The sequence below is a fragment of the Schistocerca serialis genome, chromosome 2 (assembly GCF_023864345.2).
Source record: "Schistocerca serialis cubense isolate TAMUIC-IGC-003099 chromosome 2, iqSchSeri2.2, whole genome shotgun sequence".
Taxonomy (NCBI): Eukaryota; Metazoa; Arthropoda; class Insecta; order Orthoptera; family Acrididae; genus Schistocerca; species Schistocerca serialis.
In genome coordinates this window covers 112453400-112466433 of record NC_064639.1, presented here as the reverse complement: position 1 = coordinate 112466433, position 13034 = coordinate 112453400, and positions in this window count along the sequence as shown.

Here is a 13034-nt window from a genome sequence, read left to right as displayed (position 1 = left end):
GATCCATCGACCAGGTTCAAATGGCTCTGAGCACTATGGGACTTAACGTCTGAGGTCATCAGTCCCTTAGAACATAGAACTACTTAAACCTAACTAACCTAAGGACATAATACACATCCATGCCCGAGGCAGGATTCGAACCTGCGACCGTAGCGGTCGCGCGGTTCCAGACAGAAGCGCCTAGAACCTCTCGGCCACACCGGCCGGCCATCGACCAGGGTAGAAATGCTTCCGGACGTTAACGGGGAAGTGGGCTGGACCACCATCATGTAGCAGCCACATAACCCTTCGCATCATCAATGGCACTTCGTCGAGCAGTGGAGGCAAAGTCATTTATGGCACATATTTTGATACAAACTCACTCATCGTAACCTACAGTATAGGGTAATTGCCTCCCGTTCAGTGCCGAACTCCGCTAATTCTGAATTCCAATTTTCCTTCAATCCTCTCTAACATGTTCTGTCCTACCTTTGGTCTGCGAACCCTCCTAGTTCCTTCAGCCGCTGCTTTGAATGACTTGTTAATAATCGGTTTCACAAGCTGCGACATCGTAGCGAAAAAACAGTGACCCGTATATGTATTAAGTTTGTAAGCAGGCTGTTTAGGTTTTTTTATTGGTAATGCCACGTAGCGCTCTGTATGAAAATCACTGGCTGTGCTGTGTGCAGTCTGTGGCTGGTTTGCATTGTTGTTTGTTATTGTAGTGTTGGGCAGCTGGATGTTAACAGCGCGTAGCGTTGCGCAGTTGGAGGTGAGCCGCCAGCAGTGGTGGATGTGGGGAGAGAGATGGCGAAGTTTTGAGAGCGGATGATCTGGACGTGTGTCCATCAGAAACAGTACATTTGTAGGACTGGATGTCATGAACTGATATATGTATTATGACTTTGGAACACCTTTAAGGTAAATACATTGTTTGTTCTCTATTAAAATCTTTCATTTGCTAACTATGCCTATCAGTAGTTAGTGCCTTCAGTAGTTAGAATCTTTTATTTAGCTGGCAGTATCGGCGCTCACTGTATTGCAGTAGTTAGAGTAACGAAGATTTTTGTGAGGTAAGTGATTTGCGAAAGGTATAGTTTAACGTTAGTCAGGGCCATTCTTTTGTAGGGATTATTGAAAGTCAGGTTGCGTTACGCTAAAAATATCGTGTGTCAATTTAGTGTTGATCAGAATAAGTAAAGAGAGAAATGCCTGAGTACGTTCAGTTCTGCTCAGCTGTTTGAAAATCAAATAACGTAAGAGATTTATCAGCACAGTCATTCATAAATTTTTCTAAGGGGACGTTTCAACATGTAGGGCAACTTTGAACCTCTGTATCTCGGAAACGAATAAAGATATCAAGAAAATTTGCGAGGTTGTTCGAAATCGGGGTCTTAGGAACGTATCGTAAAAATTCCAGTCTTTCTTTGTTCATAACCCTCTTGGAATCCGTGGCTCGGTTTTTGTGCTAAAAAATGGTAAAAAGAGTTTTGTGGGGGGTCTCTAATGAAAAAGAACAAACCGATTTCCTCCATTTATCTAAAGCAGGAGGAAGTTTGCATTATTCATACTTTGACCCTGTACTGACGGTCCTTCCGTTGGGTATACAAATATTCCCTAGGCCAAAGGGTATCCAAAACACGCCCTGCCTAACACCAACAGACTCCAAGGTATGAACCCCGGAAGAATCTTCTTGTTATGCGCTTTGTTTTGGAACATGGAAGTATTTAAATGCGAGTGTGTGGGTACGTATACCTAATATGACTAGACTGGCAAAGATGGGTCAAACAGTCGGCCGTATCCTGACAATGGGAACCATCCCGGAATTTGCCTGAACTAATTTAGGGGAACCACGGAAAAACCTATATCTGGGTAGCTGGACGGAGTATGGGGCCTCCTTCCTCCAGAATACAAGGCCATTCTTTTTCATCTCATCTATAATACTGATAAGCAAAAAAAAAAAAAAAAAGTGTTTAGTAATACAGAAAGCTAGTGCTACTCTGTCCATTCATTCCTCATTACCAATCACTACACACAATACACACATTATAAACTGACGCCAGGACCATAAGTACACTCTGTGGTTTCCATTTTGTTTATCGCAGCTCCCAATTTGCTTGCCAGGGCAACTGAGTTAGCATCCTCAACAGTCAGTGAGATGTGAGTTCAGAAATAGGTCGAGGTGTTGATATTAAAACAGCAGATCTTTGGAAATAAGGATCCTAAAATAAAAAAGAATAAAAAACGACTAAGTGCGAGTAGGACTAGAGCTCTGAGGGTTCCGTAAAAATTATGTGTATCGATAGTTCAACGGCCGTGCGGGATTACCCGAGCGGTCTTAGGCGCTGCAGTCATGGACTGCGCGGCTGGTCCTGTCGGAGGTTCGAGTCCTACCTCGGGCATGGATGTGTGTGTTTGTCCTTAGGATAATTTAGGTTAATTAGTGTGTAAGCTTAGTGACTGATGACCTTAGCAGTTACGGCCCAATAAGATTTCACACACATTTGAACATTTGATAGTTCAACCTGACCGGGAATCGAGAATCACGACGATTTTTGCCTGCTATCGATATCGATACTGGCAATATATCTATACTACGAAATTTTTTCTTGTGATATAGTCACAAATTAACAATTTTCGGATTTTTTTCACCTGTACTGTGAAACCTTGTTTGTTGTCAATTTTGATGAGTCTAGGTCAACGGCAATTACCCTATACTGTAGGTTACGATGAGTGAGTTTGTATCAAAATATGTGCCATAAATGACTATATCTTTCGACTGCATTGATATGGAAGCTTAAATTTTTTATACCGCCAAGGGAGCGTAGACATTGGTATGTGGCAAATTTAAAATTGGTACGTATAGTCGTTCCTGATCAAAATGGGTCTTAGCAGTCGGACAGACAGACAGATAACAAAGTGGTCCCATAACGATTCCTTTTTTACCGATTGAAGCACGGGTCCGTAAAAAGATCGTTCTTGTACTACGTTGAGGCCCTCTAGGCACCACATTCCACAGCAGTTCTCATTCCTTGGCTGTTATTTACTTTTCTTCCAATATTCCGTCATTGTTTCTCAAGGTTTCTTTTTCCTACCTTCAGACCACTTTCTTTCTTTGCCCTCCTGCCTTCGAATTCTTCCTGTTTTAGTTTTTCTCCAAAAATATCTTTTTCCAATATTTGTTCTCTTACTTTATTCTTTTGCTTGTATTTCTTATTCTCACGAATCCAGGTGGTTGTTAATTCTTTTCCGTACGATATTTGACAGTCTGCTTGTTCAGTCTACGGTCATCCATTCAGTAGATACGTCCAAAAAATAGCACTCTTCTCTTCCTTATTGTTTCTGATATGTTTCTACGTACTGATAAATTTTGTCGTTACTTCTTAATTTCCAAAATGCTGTATTTTTCTGAGGGCCAGATATTTTCTGTACAGTTCTTCTTTCTAATATTTGTGACTTATCAAGCTTATAATTTTATACTGGACATTCGTTGTCATATAGGCAGTCTGGATGCACTACTGTATTGTACTGCTATTTTAAACCTTTTTTAGATAAGCACTTTGGCTCGCTTATAACATTTACTTTTTCGTACTTGTGTATCCTTTCCTCTGAAGCAGAGTTTTATTAACTGTTTTCTTGAATGACCCTCCCCCAAATATTTGAAATTTTATACCTTTTCTTTTTGCCCCATATGTGTTTTTAAATATTTTGGAGCTACATACGCTACGCTTTCTGAAAGAATTCCAAAATTATCTGCAAACCTTGCGCAATTTATTACAACACCTCCGTTCTTTCTCACTCGAACGAGTGGCGATATTTTGGATTTTTTAAACTTTTTTCCAACTTTTTATTAGTGTTATTAGTATAGTTATTAGTGTTTTTACCTGTGTTACATTTTATACCAAACCACTAATGTTTGTTATCTGTCCTTCACTACATCCCATTGTGCTTCAACTGAACTCATTTTCCAGTTCATTTGAGTTTACACAGATATTAATTTGTCTCATAAGACAGAAAACGCAGACACACACACACACACACACACACACACACACACACACACACACACAGGAAAAAGAACACCTTGAACGACTGTGAACTATGTCGACCCGCGCGTTCAGGGTCAACATCGGTATCGCAGCGTAACATCACCTAGGAGGAAAATCTGCCTACGGCTCCCGTTGTCGCTTTAAATCAAAGGTAATGGACCAGTGTGACTTGATCAAACGTGTAGGATGCTTCACAGTCGTATGCGCCAAACCGTACCACCAAATCAGTGTTTGAAGAAGGTCACATTATTGGTATGAGAGAATGTGCTACATCCCTCCACGAAATTGCTGCTCGTGTGGGACGAAGTGTTCCGGCAGTGCAACGCGTATGTGCCGAGTGGTTCACGGAAGGCCGTAGAACACGACGAGGTGGGTCTGGTCGTACCACCCATATCAACCACCCCCGTCCCTCCCCCCTCCCCCGAGAAGATCGACACGCTATCGGAATAACATTGCAAGACACCTCGGTTGTCGCCGTTTATTACGTTATGGGTTACGTGCGTGTCGTCCACTTCTCCGTCTACCAATGGCAAATATGCAGAAATACGCGGACGAATCCAAGCTCTGTTTGTTTGAAATTCATGGCCGTATTTTGGTTCACCGCAGACAGGGGGAGCGGCATCACAGTGATTCCATTCTCACAAGACATACAGCGCCAACTCAAGGCGTTATAGTGTGGGGTGCTATTGAGTACATCCACAAATCACAGCTGGTGTGTGTCCAGGGCACTGTGACCTGCGTGACCTACGTGAATGACATCCTGCGTCCCGTAATCCTACGCTTTCTGCACAACACCCGAGACGCCAATGTTCAGCAAGACACTACACGGCCACATGTTGCCGCACGAACACCTGCCTTCTTGGTGTCGGAAGTTCCATGCGGCTTTTCGCGGATGATGCTGTAGTATACAGAGAAGTTGCAGCATTAGAAAATTGTAGCGAAATGCAGGAAGATCTGCAGCGGATAGGCACTTGGTGCAGGGAGTGGCAACTGTCCCTTAACATAGACAAATGTAATGTATTGCGAATACATAGAAAGAAGGATCCTTTATTGTATGATTATATGATAGCGGAACAAACACTGGTAGCAGTTACTTCTGTAAAATATCTGGGAGTATGCGTGCGGAACGATTTGAAGTGGAATGATCACATAAAATTAATTGTTGGTAAGGCGGGTACCAGGTTGAGATTCATTGGGAGAGTGCTTAGAAAATGTAGTCCATCAACAAAGGAGGTGGCTTAAAAAACACTCGTTCGACCTATACTTGAGTATTGCTCATCAGTGTGGGATCCGTACCAGATCGGGTTGACGGAGGAGATAGAGAAGATCCAAAGAAGAGCGGCGCGTTTCGTCACAGGGTTATTTGGTAAGCGTGATAGCGTTACGGAGATGTTTAATAAACTCATGTGGCAGACTCTGCAAGAGAGGCGCTCTGCATCGCGGTGTAGCTTGCTCGCCAGGTTTCGAGAGGGTGCGTTTCTGGATGAGGTATCGAATATATTGCTTCCCCCTACTTATACCTCCCGAGGAGATCGCGAATGTAAAATTAGAGAGATTCGAGCGCGCACGGAGGCTTTCAGACAGTCGTTCTTCCCGCGAACCATACGCGACTGGAACAGGAAAGGGAGGTAATGACAGTGGCACGTAAAGTGCCCTCCGCCACACACCGTTGGCTGGCTTGCGCAGTATAAATGTAGATGTAGATGTAGGATGTCAGCCTTTTGCCCTGACCCGCCAGATCACCAGACTTGTCGCCAAAACTAAAATATGCGGAGTGTGGTGAAACGACCGGTGCAGCGCTGTGTCCCAATACCAACCACCACAAGTGACCTTTGGAACCAGGTGACTGCAGCATGGATGGCTATACCACAGGACGCCATTCACGCGTCGATGCCATCATGCGTGCAAGAAGTGAACAGAACCGATGGCAGATTCTGTGCCTACTAGGCAACAGGACATATGTTGAGACAAAGTGACTGAAAAGCTAATCATTTCTGCAGAACATACTACTGTTCATGTCCTGTGAATATGACCGTGCCTATCGCCCGACGCGTTCTTTCTGGTGTTTCAGCAGGTATATGCAATTTCGTTCCTGCCTTGTGTGGCTGTAGTGAGCCCAAACAAGTACTGTTCGTCAGGTCCTTCATGAGACGACCAGTGCCAATGGAAAGCCTCTACATCTATATCTACATCTACATCCATACTCCGCAAGCCACCTGACGGTGTGTGGCGGAGGGTACCTTGAGTACCTCTATCGGTTCTCCCTTCTATTCCAGTCTCATATTGTTCGTGGAAAGAAAGATTGTCGGTATGCCTCTGTGTGGGCTCTAATCTCTCTGATTTTATCCTCATGGTCTCTTCGCGAGATATACGTAGGAGGGAGCAACATACTGCTTGACTCCTCGGTGAAGGTATACTCTCGAAACTTCAACAAAATCCCGTACCGAGCTACTGAGCGTCTCTCTTGCAGAGTCTTCCACTGTAGTTTACCTATCATCTGCGTAACGCTTTCGTGATTACTAAACGATCCTGTAACGAAGCGCGCTGCTCTCCGTTGGATCTTCTCTATCTCTTCTATCAACCCTATCTGGTACGGATCCCACACCGGTGAGCAGTATTCAAGCAGTGGCCGAACAAGTGTGCTGTAACCTACTTCCTTTGTTTTCGGACTGCATTTCCTTAGGATTCTTGCAATGTATCACAGTCTGGCATCTGCTTTACCGACGATTAATTTTATATGGTCATTCTGTTGTGACTTGGCAAGACAGCCAAGCCACTACGAGGTGAAGCCGAAAGGCACGCGTTTAAGCTCACGCAGGCTGGCGTGAGGTGTGGAACAGGACACGGAAATGAACTAGCAAAAACAGGACGTAGCTGTGGGATACTTAACTTTAATCCATAATTGGTGAACATCGGTCTGACGGTACATGCATCACAAGATTAATAGCAATTGATAATGGCGCCTTGCTAGGTCGTAGCAAATGACGTAGCTGAAGGCTATTCTAACTATCGTCTCGGCAAATGAGAGCGTAATTTATCAGTGAACCATCGCTAGCAAAATCGGCTGTACAACTGGGGCGAGTGCTAGGAAGTCTCTCTAGACCTGCCGTGTGGCGGCGCTCGGTCTGCAATCACTGACAGTGGCGACACGCGGGTCCGACATATACCAACGGACCGCGGCCGATTTAAAGGCTACCACCTAGCAAGTGTGGTGTCTGGCGGTGACACCACACATTCCATTTTAAATCACTCCTAATGCCTACTGCCAGATAATTTATGGGATTAACTGCTTCCAGTTGCTGACCTGCTATATTGTAGCTAAATGGTAAATGATATATCTTTCTATGCATTCGCAGCACATTAAACTTGTCTACATTAAGATTCAATTGCTATTTTGTTTCCCTAAATTATTTTTAAAGCGGAATTTTAAGTTCCCGTTGGACAGAGCGATCCCAGATCAGTCTAGTGCGATATTCTGTTTATCGACATACATTAACAGGTACAGCAAAACTCAAAGAGGAACTAGCACTCCAGTAGCCACAGTATTGCAATGACCCGCGCTAATTGCCACTGCCAAGATTGCAGCCCTACTGAGTCGCTGCTGTATTGCTGTTTATTCTTCGTGTTCTATTGTCCCTGTCAGTAAAAATCGATACGACTGATATCGGACTAGACTAATCTGGGACCGCTCTTCCGAATGAATGCGTAAAAGTCCGGTTTAAAAACAGTTTTGTTTGCACTGGGAAACAAACGGACGCATTTTGTTGACACTTGGCATCGTATGAAAGACGTGATGAGCAGTAATTGGTTGGGCCGACTCTAGCTACACTACGGGTAAACGAAATTTGCAAGTGTCTGCCGGAGCACCAGAGAAAATACGCCGACGACTCCTGCACCACACACCATAATGTTGATTACGGAGTGTAGAAGTAGGGTCGGTTAAAGGAAGCACAAACGATTAGTCAGTACGATGAGCGATGGGTGGGGGAGGGTGTGAGGGAGAAAGAAAATGCAATTAGTATATTTTTAGAATGCAGGAGGTAGCTTGAAAGGGAGAGTGAAAGAAGTGAAATGGGGATCCGGCAAGAAGCTGGTTATTACTGTCAGGCACGTGAGGCCGCTCATTACCTCCGCGTCTAGGCTGACCGGCGAGGCAGGGCGAATCCTCCTCCACACGGGCTGACCACAAACCGCGGCACGCGCTGTCACGACCTCAGCACGCCTGCTCGCGAAAAGAAGGGCCGTGGGAAGACGCGAGCTGCTGCCGCGGCTAACCCACACGCTGACAGCGGGGCTCCGCCGAACACTTTGCTATACATCAACACGTCTCGCACGGCCCGCGTTCCTGTCTCGCTCTATGCGGAAGAAAATTCAATTACGTGCTTTGCAGAGGCCCACCGGGGCGTAACAAAAGGCGGTGTTTTCGTGCCGGGACGCCTCAGTGAGAGTGACGTCAAATCTTCGGTCGCTCACCCCCTCGTGCACCTACAGCCGAACGACGTGCGCCCGTGCTTCCTATTTAGACTTTTTTCCCCGCCGAACTTCGGTTATTTAACGCCTGTTTAGCCAGAGATCTGTTTTTGCAGCTACACTCGGTGAAATGAGCAGTATTTTTGCGATAGACGTCAGTTACCACATGTCGATTACGATTCCTTCAGTCGAAGTGCTGCCGTGGCAAATTAAAGATGTATGTCGGATCGGGACTCGAACGCTGAACTGTGTTTTTCTTGGGAGGTGCTGTTACCCTCACCACGTACAAGTCGTGTCTGCTATAGCTCAGTCGGAAACGGCATTATACACGAAAGGCAAGAGTGAAGCGTTAAAAAAATGCCCGTTTTTGTAAATTTCTGAACTTTGACTAGTTAAAATACGGGATGCAGCTTTCGCCACAGCTAACAAATGGCTCTGAGCACTATGGGAGTTAACGTCTGAGGTCATCAGTCCCCTAGAACTTAGAACTACTTAAACCCAATTAACCTAAGGACATCACACATATCCATGCCCGTGGCAGGATTCGAAGACTGTAGCGCCTAGAACCGCTCGCCATAGCTAACAGACGTGGAGCTACTGTACTTCCTATCATGAGCAGGTAATGCGCCTCTATTGGTAAATACCGCCGCATGCAATGTCTGTGTATAATGAGATTTGACTCTATGATTTATCTAAGACGCGTAATGGAATCTGACTATAAGAGTTCAGGACGACTGATCGGGGAATGAATTTTATTGATAATTCAGAAAGACATTTCTCAAGCAGGATTGATCACAGGGGGTGGAAAGTACGTAGGCGAAAGGACTAGCCAACAATTCTCCTTGAAGAAAGTCGTTTATTTACACAATATATATCCTCCACAAGTTTAGCTATCATTTAACAAACAAATATCACCTTAAATTATATTTCCTTACGGAGGTTTTCTTCTTAACAAAATTCATGGACATTATTAGTCTCCAAAGAACCGTATCATCGGAAAGATGGGACTCGGTTGCTCTTGTGAATGCATTATAAACCCAAGCACATGCTATAACAGTGAAAGGAAGGCACTGAAAGATAACTTCGCCAATAATTTCTACGAATTGGGAGCGGCTGCCATCGAAGCTGACTTTATCGCAATGGAGAAGTCTTGACGGGGTGGCTAGCGAAAAACAAGTCGCCCTTCCAAAAACCAACTTGAAAACCGATCAAATTCACTCAGGCGAATTTTATTTAAGGTACGGTACGAATTACCCACATTACGGAAAACAGAGACTATCAGGATTCGAAAGCAAAATGTTTTATCTTAAGTGCGCTCGAGAGCGGAATGTGTAGTCAGCACAGCGTTATACCGCGTCTTACTGCCCCGAAAACTTTCTACAACATTCCAGACGCTGTACTCCGGTGCAACCTCTTTGAGATGGGGTGGCTGTCAGTTAATCATCACGAAAAATGACCCCCCGGTGCCAACTCCTTCACCCAATAAGGCGGATGATAAAAATGCCAGCGCCAGTTTCTCAGCACCTACCTGTTTACCGAACAAAAATTTGAACAAGATATCGGTAGAAAATTCCACACTTCGGTCATTGGTCTGAATAACAAATTGGTGGGTGGGACAAGCTGTTGTCTCCGGTCCGCTAATGCCGCAAGCCATCTTTGAAAGCTAAAAATTCAATGGACGTCCCAAGCTTCCACTACGAGAACCAAGAAAGCTACAGTGATTCTACGGTCGCACATGTACTCCAAATTAACCACACAGTCATGCATTCTATCGCTTGCGCCTTTGTCTCGCATTTTGCGCAGGGTTGGGGTGGTTAAATCGGATTTGGTATGTTAATGTGAAGGGGTGGCCGGATGCCCTTCCTGCCGCCACCCCGTACCCCCCGGGACGGAATCAGAGTACCCCATCTGTCAGCGTCTAGTGTAAATCATGGAAAAGTGCGGATGTGTGTCAAATGTCTGTGAGTCGTGTAACTGAGCAGGGACGTGGGGACCAGCCCGGCATTCACCACGAGGGATGTGGCAAAACCGCCTAAAAACCACATCCAGGCTGGCCGGCACACCGCCCCTCGTCGTTAATCCGGCGGGCGGATTCGATCCGGGGCTGGCGCGCCTACCCGAGTCCAGGAAGCAGCACATTAGCGCTCTCGGCTAACCTTGCGGGTAACCACACAGTCATGCATCTGAGAACTAAATATGACTACGTTCTGAGCTAGGGATCAAAGATATTGATACGAGATAAAAGGAAATAAAATCACACAATCCTGACCAAGTATTGATTATACACGGTCCATTAAAATGACCACCAACGTATGTTCGACGTCAACGTGCAATAAACATTCATATATGACAGGTGGCAGCACTAGCAGTGGAGGGTATATAAAGCGTGTCGATGGGACGCGGGAAACTGTGCGGTCGTTGTCGTAATGCGGAAACAATTTGTCTGACGTCCAAAATGCCATGATAATTGGCTTTCGGGTCAAGGGTGGAAACATTTTCGAATTCTAAGTCTGTAAACTGTTCGATTGCTATGGTTAAGCGCTATCCGAAACCAAGGCTGAGGCAACTATGGTGCACAATAGGCCATGGGTGACAGGGGTGAACGACAGATGCGGAGCTGCGTACCGGCGAACAGACGTGCAACTGTTCAGCAACTGACCAATCTGATGATCCAATGGGGCTACCAACAATGGCTCCTGCACGACTGTTCAGCGTAGGTTGCTGTGTATAGGCGGCAAGCGTCTGATTCTCTGACTGCGGTTCACCGGCGACGAAGGCTGTAATTTGCGCGCCAAAAAATGGCTCTAAACACTATGGGACTTGTCATCTGTCCCCTAGACTGAGAACTACTTAAACCTAACTAACCTAAGGACATCACACACATCCATGCCCGAGGCAGGATTCGAACCTGCGGCCGTAGCAGCCGCGTGGTTCCAGACTGAAGCGCCTGGAACTCGCTCGACCACAGCGGCCGGCTGCACACCAATACCACGCTGGAAGTCCAGTGAGTGGCTACAGGTGGCCTTTTCACATGAATCACGTTTTATGTTCCGTCGGACTGATGGTCGTTCTCAGGCATTGCTTGAAACGTGTGGAGGCAAACACTTTACAAAAATCCTCTGAAGTATCGAGGCCGGAAGAACGAGAGTTATGGTCTGCGGAATGTTTTCGTGGCGTTCCCTGGACGATCTTGTCATTCTGGAAGAGACAGTGTATCAACACAAGTACGTATCCATCCTTAGGGACCACCTTCTCCACGACATGCAATTTGTTTTTGTCATCGGCTCTGTTGCAACTACCAGCAGGACAGTGCAACATGTCACACAGCTCGCAGTGTACGTGCGTGGTTCGAAGAGCTCCAGGATGATTTTTACCGTACCCTTCTGTCCAACAAACTCCACGAATTTAAACCCAACCGTGGATCTGTGGGACCATCTGGATCGGGCAGTTTGCTCCATGGTTCTTCAAACGAGAAACCTAGCGCATCTGGCCACGGTACTTGAGTCGGCGTGGCTCCATATCTCCGTCGGTACGTTCAAGTACCTAACTGACCTTCTTCCTGCAGGTCGTGCAGCGGTCCGTAATGCGAAATGTGGTTCTTCAGAATTTGACAGGTGATCACATTAATTTGCGTGGACAGTGTATGAAAAGCAAATAGCAATAGAATCTGCTGGAGTAGGTGAAACCAAGTTAATCATTGTAAGTAACGCTTTCATGAAAAGTGACTGAGACACACGCCTTTCAACGTTCCTTTCATCCGTTTCTTCGAGCTTTCGTAGCGTCCCTTGAAATCACACTCCCGCCCATGGCCAGAATCGACATACTCTTGGCAAGGCGCCACGCAGCAGGCAAATCATACGATGAGACAAACATTTATTGCTGGACCCGCATTAATTTCCTACTACGGTAAACTACAGTGGTGTCCAAAATTAAAACAACAAGCGGAAATTTTAGTGTTGCATGTATTTTGCCGCAAAACAGTTCAAAGAGGTGATAGTAAAGTAGAAACAATGTAACGGATACAGAAAATAAACAACTGCAACGTGCATAATGGTTCAATAAAGGTTCTTCGTTTCTTTCCAAGTTAAAGGATTTGCACACACATTCACGCGTTTGGTTAATGTCCACAGTATTGGGTGTGACCACCTCTAGCAGCAATAGAGGTCATGCTGTGAACGATGTCATCAGTCTCATGTTGAGGCAATAACGCACAATCTTCCTGCAGAGCTGCTCACTACTCTTGGAGAGTGGTTGGTGGATGCTGGCGTGACGTAACCAGTCTCTCTAGTGCATCCCAGACATACTCTATGGGATTCAAATCAGGAGACCAAGCAGGCCACCCCATGTGCGCAATATCTTCCGTTTCCCAGGAAACGTCAACCACCCATCCTCTACGAGGTAGAGCATTATCGTCTATCATTACGAAGCCTGGTCCAACAGCTCCTGACAACCGCTCATGAGGTCTAAAGGTCTCGTCACAATACCTGACAGCAATTAAACCTTGCCGATTCACCTGTAAAGTTTCCCGAAGAGGTG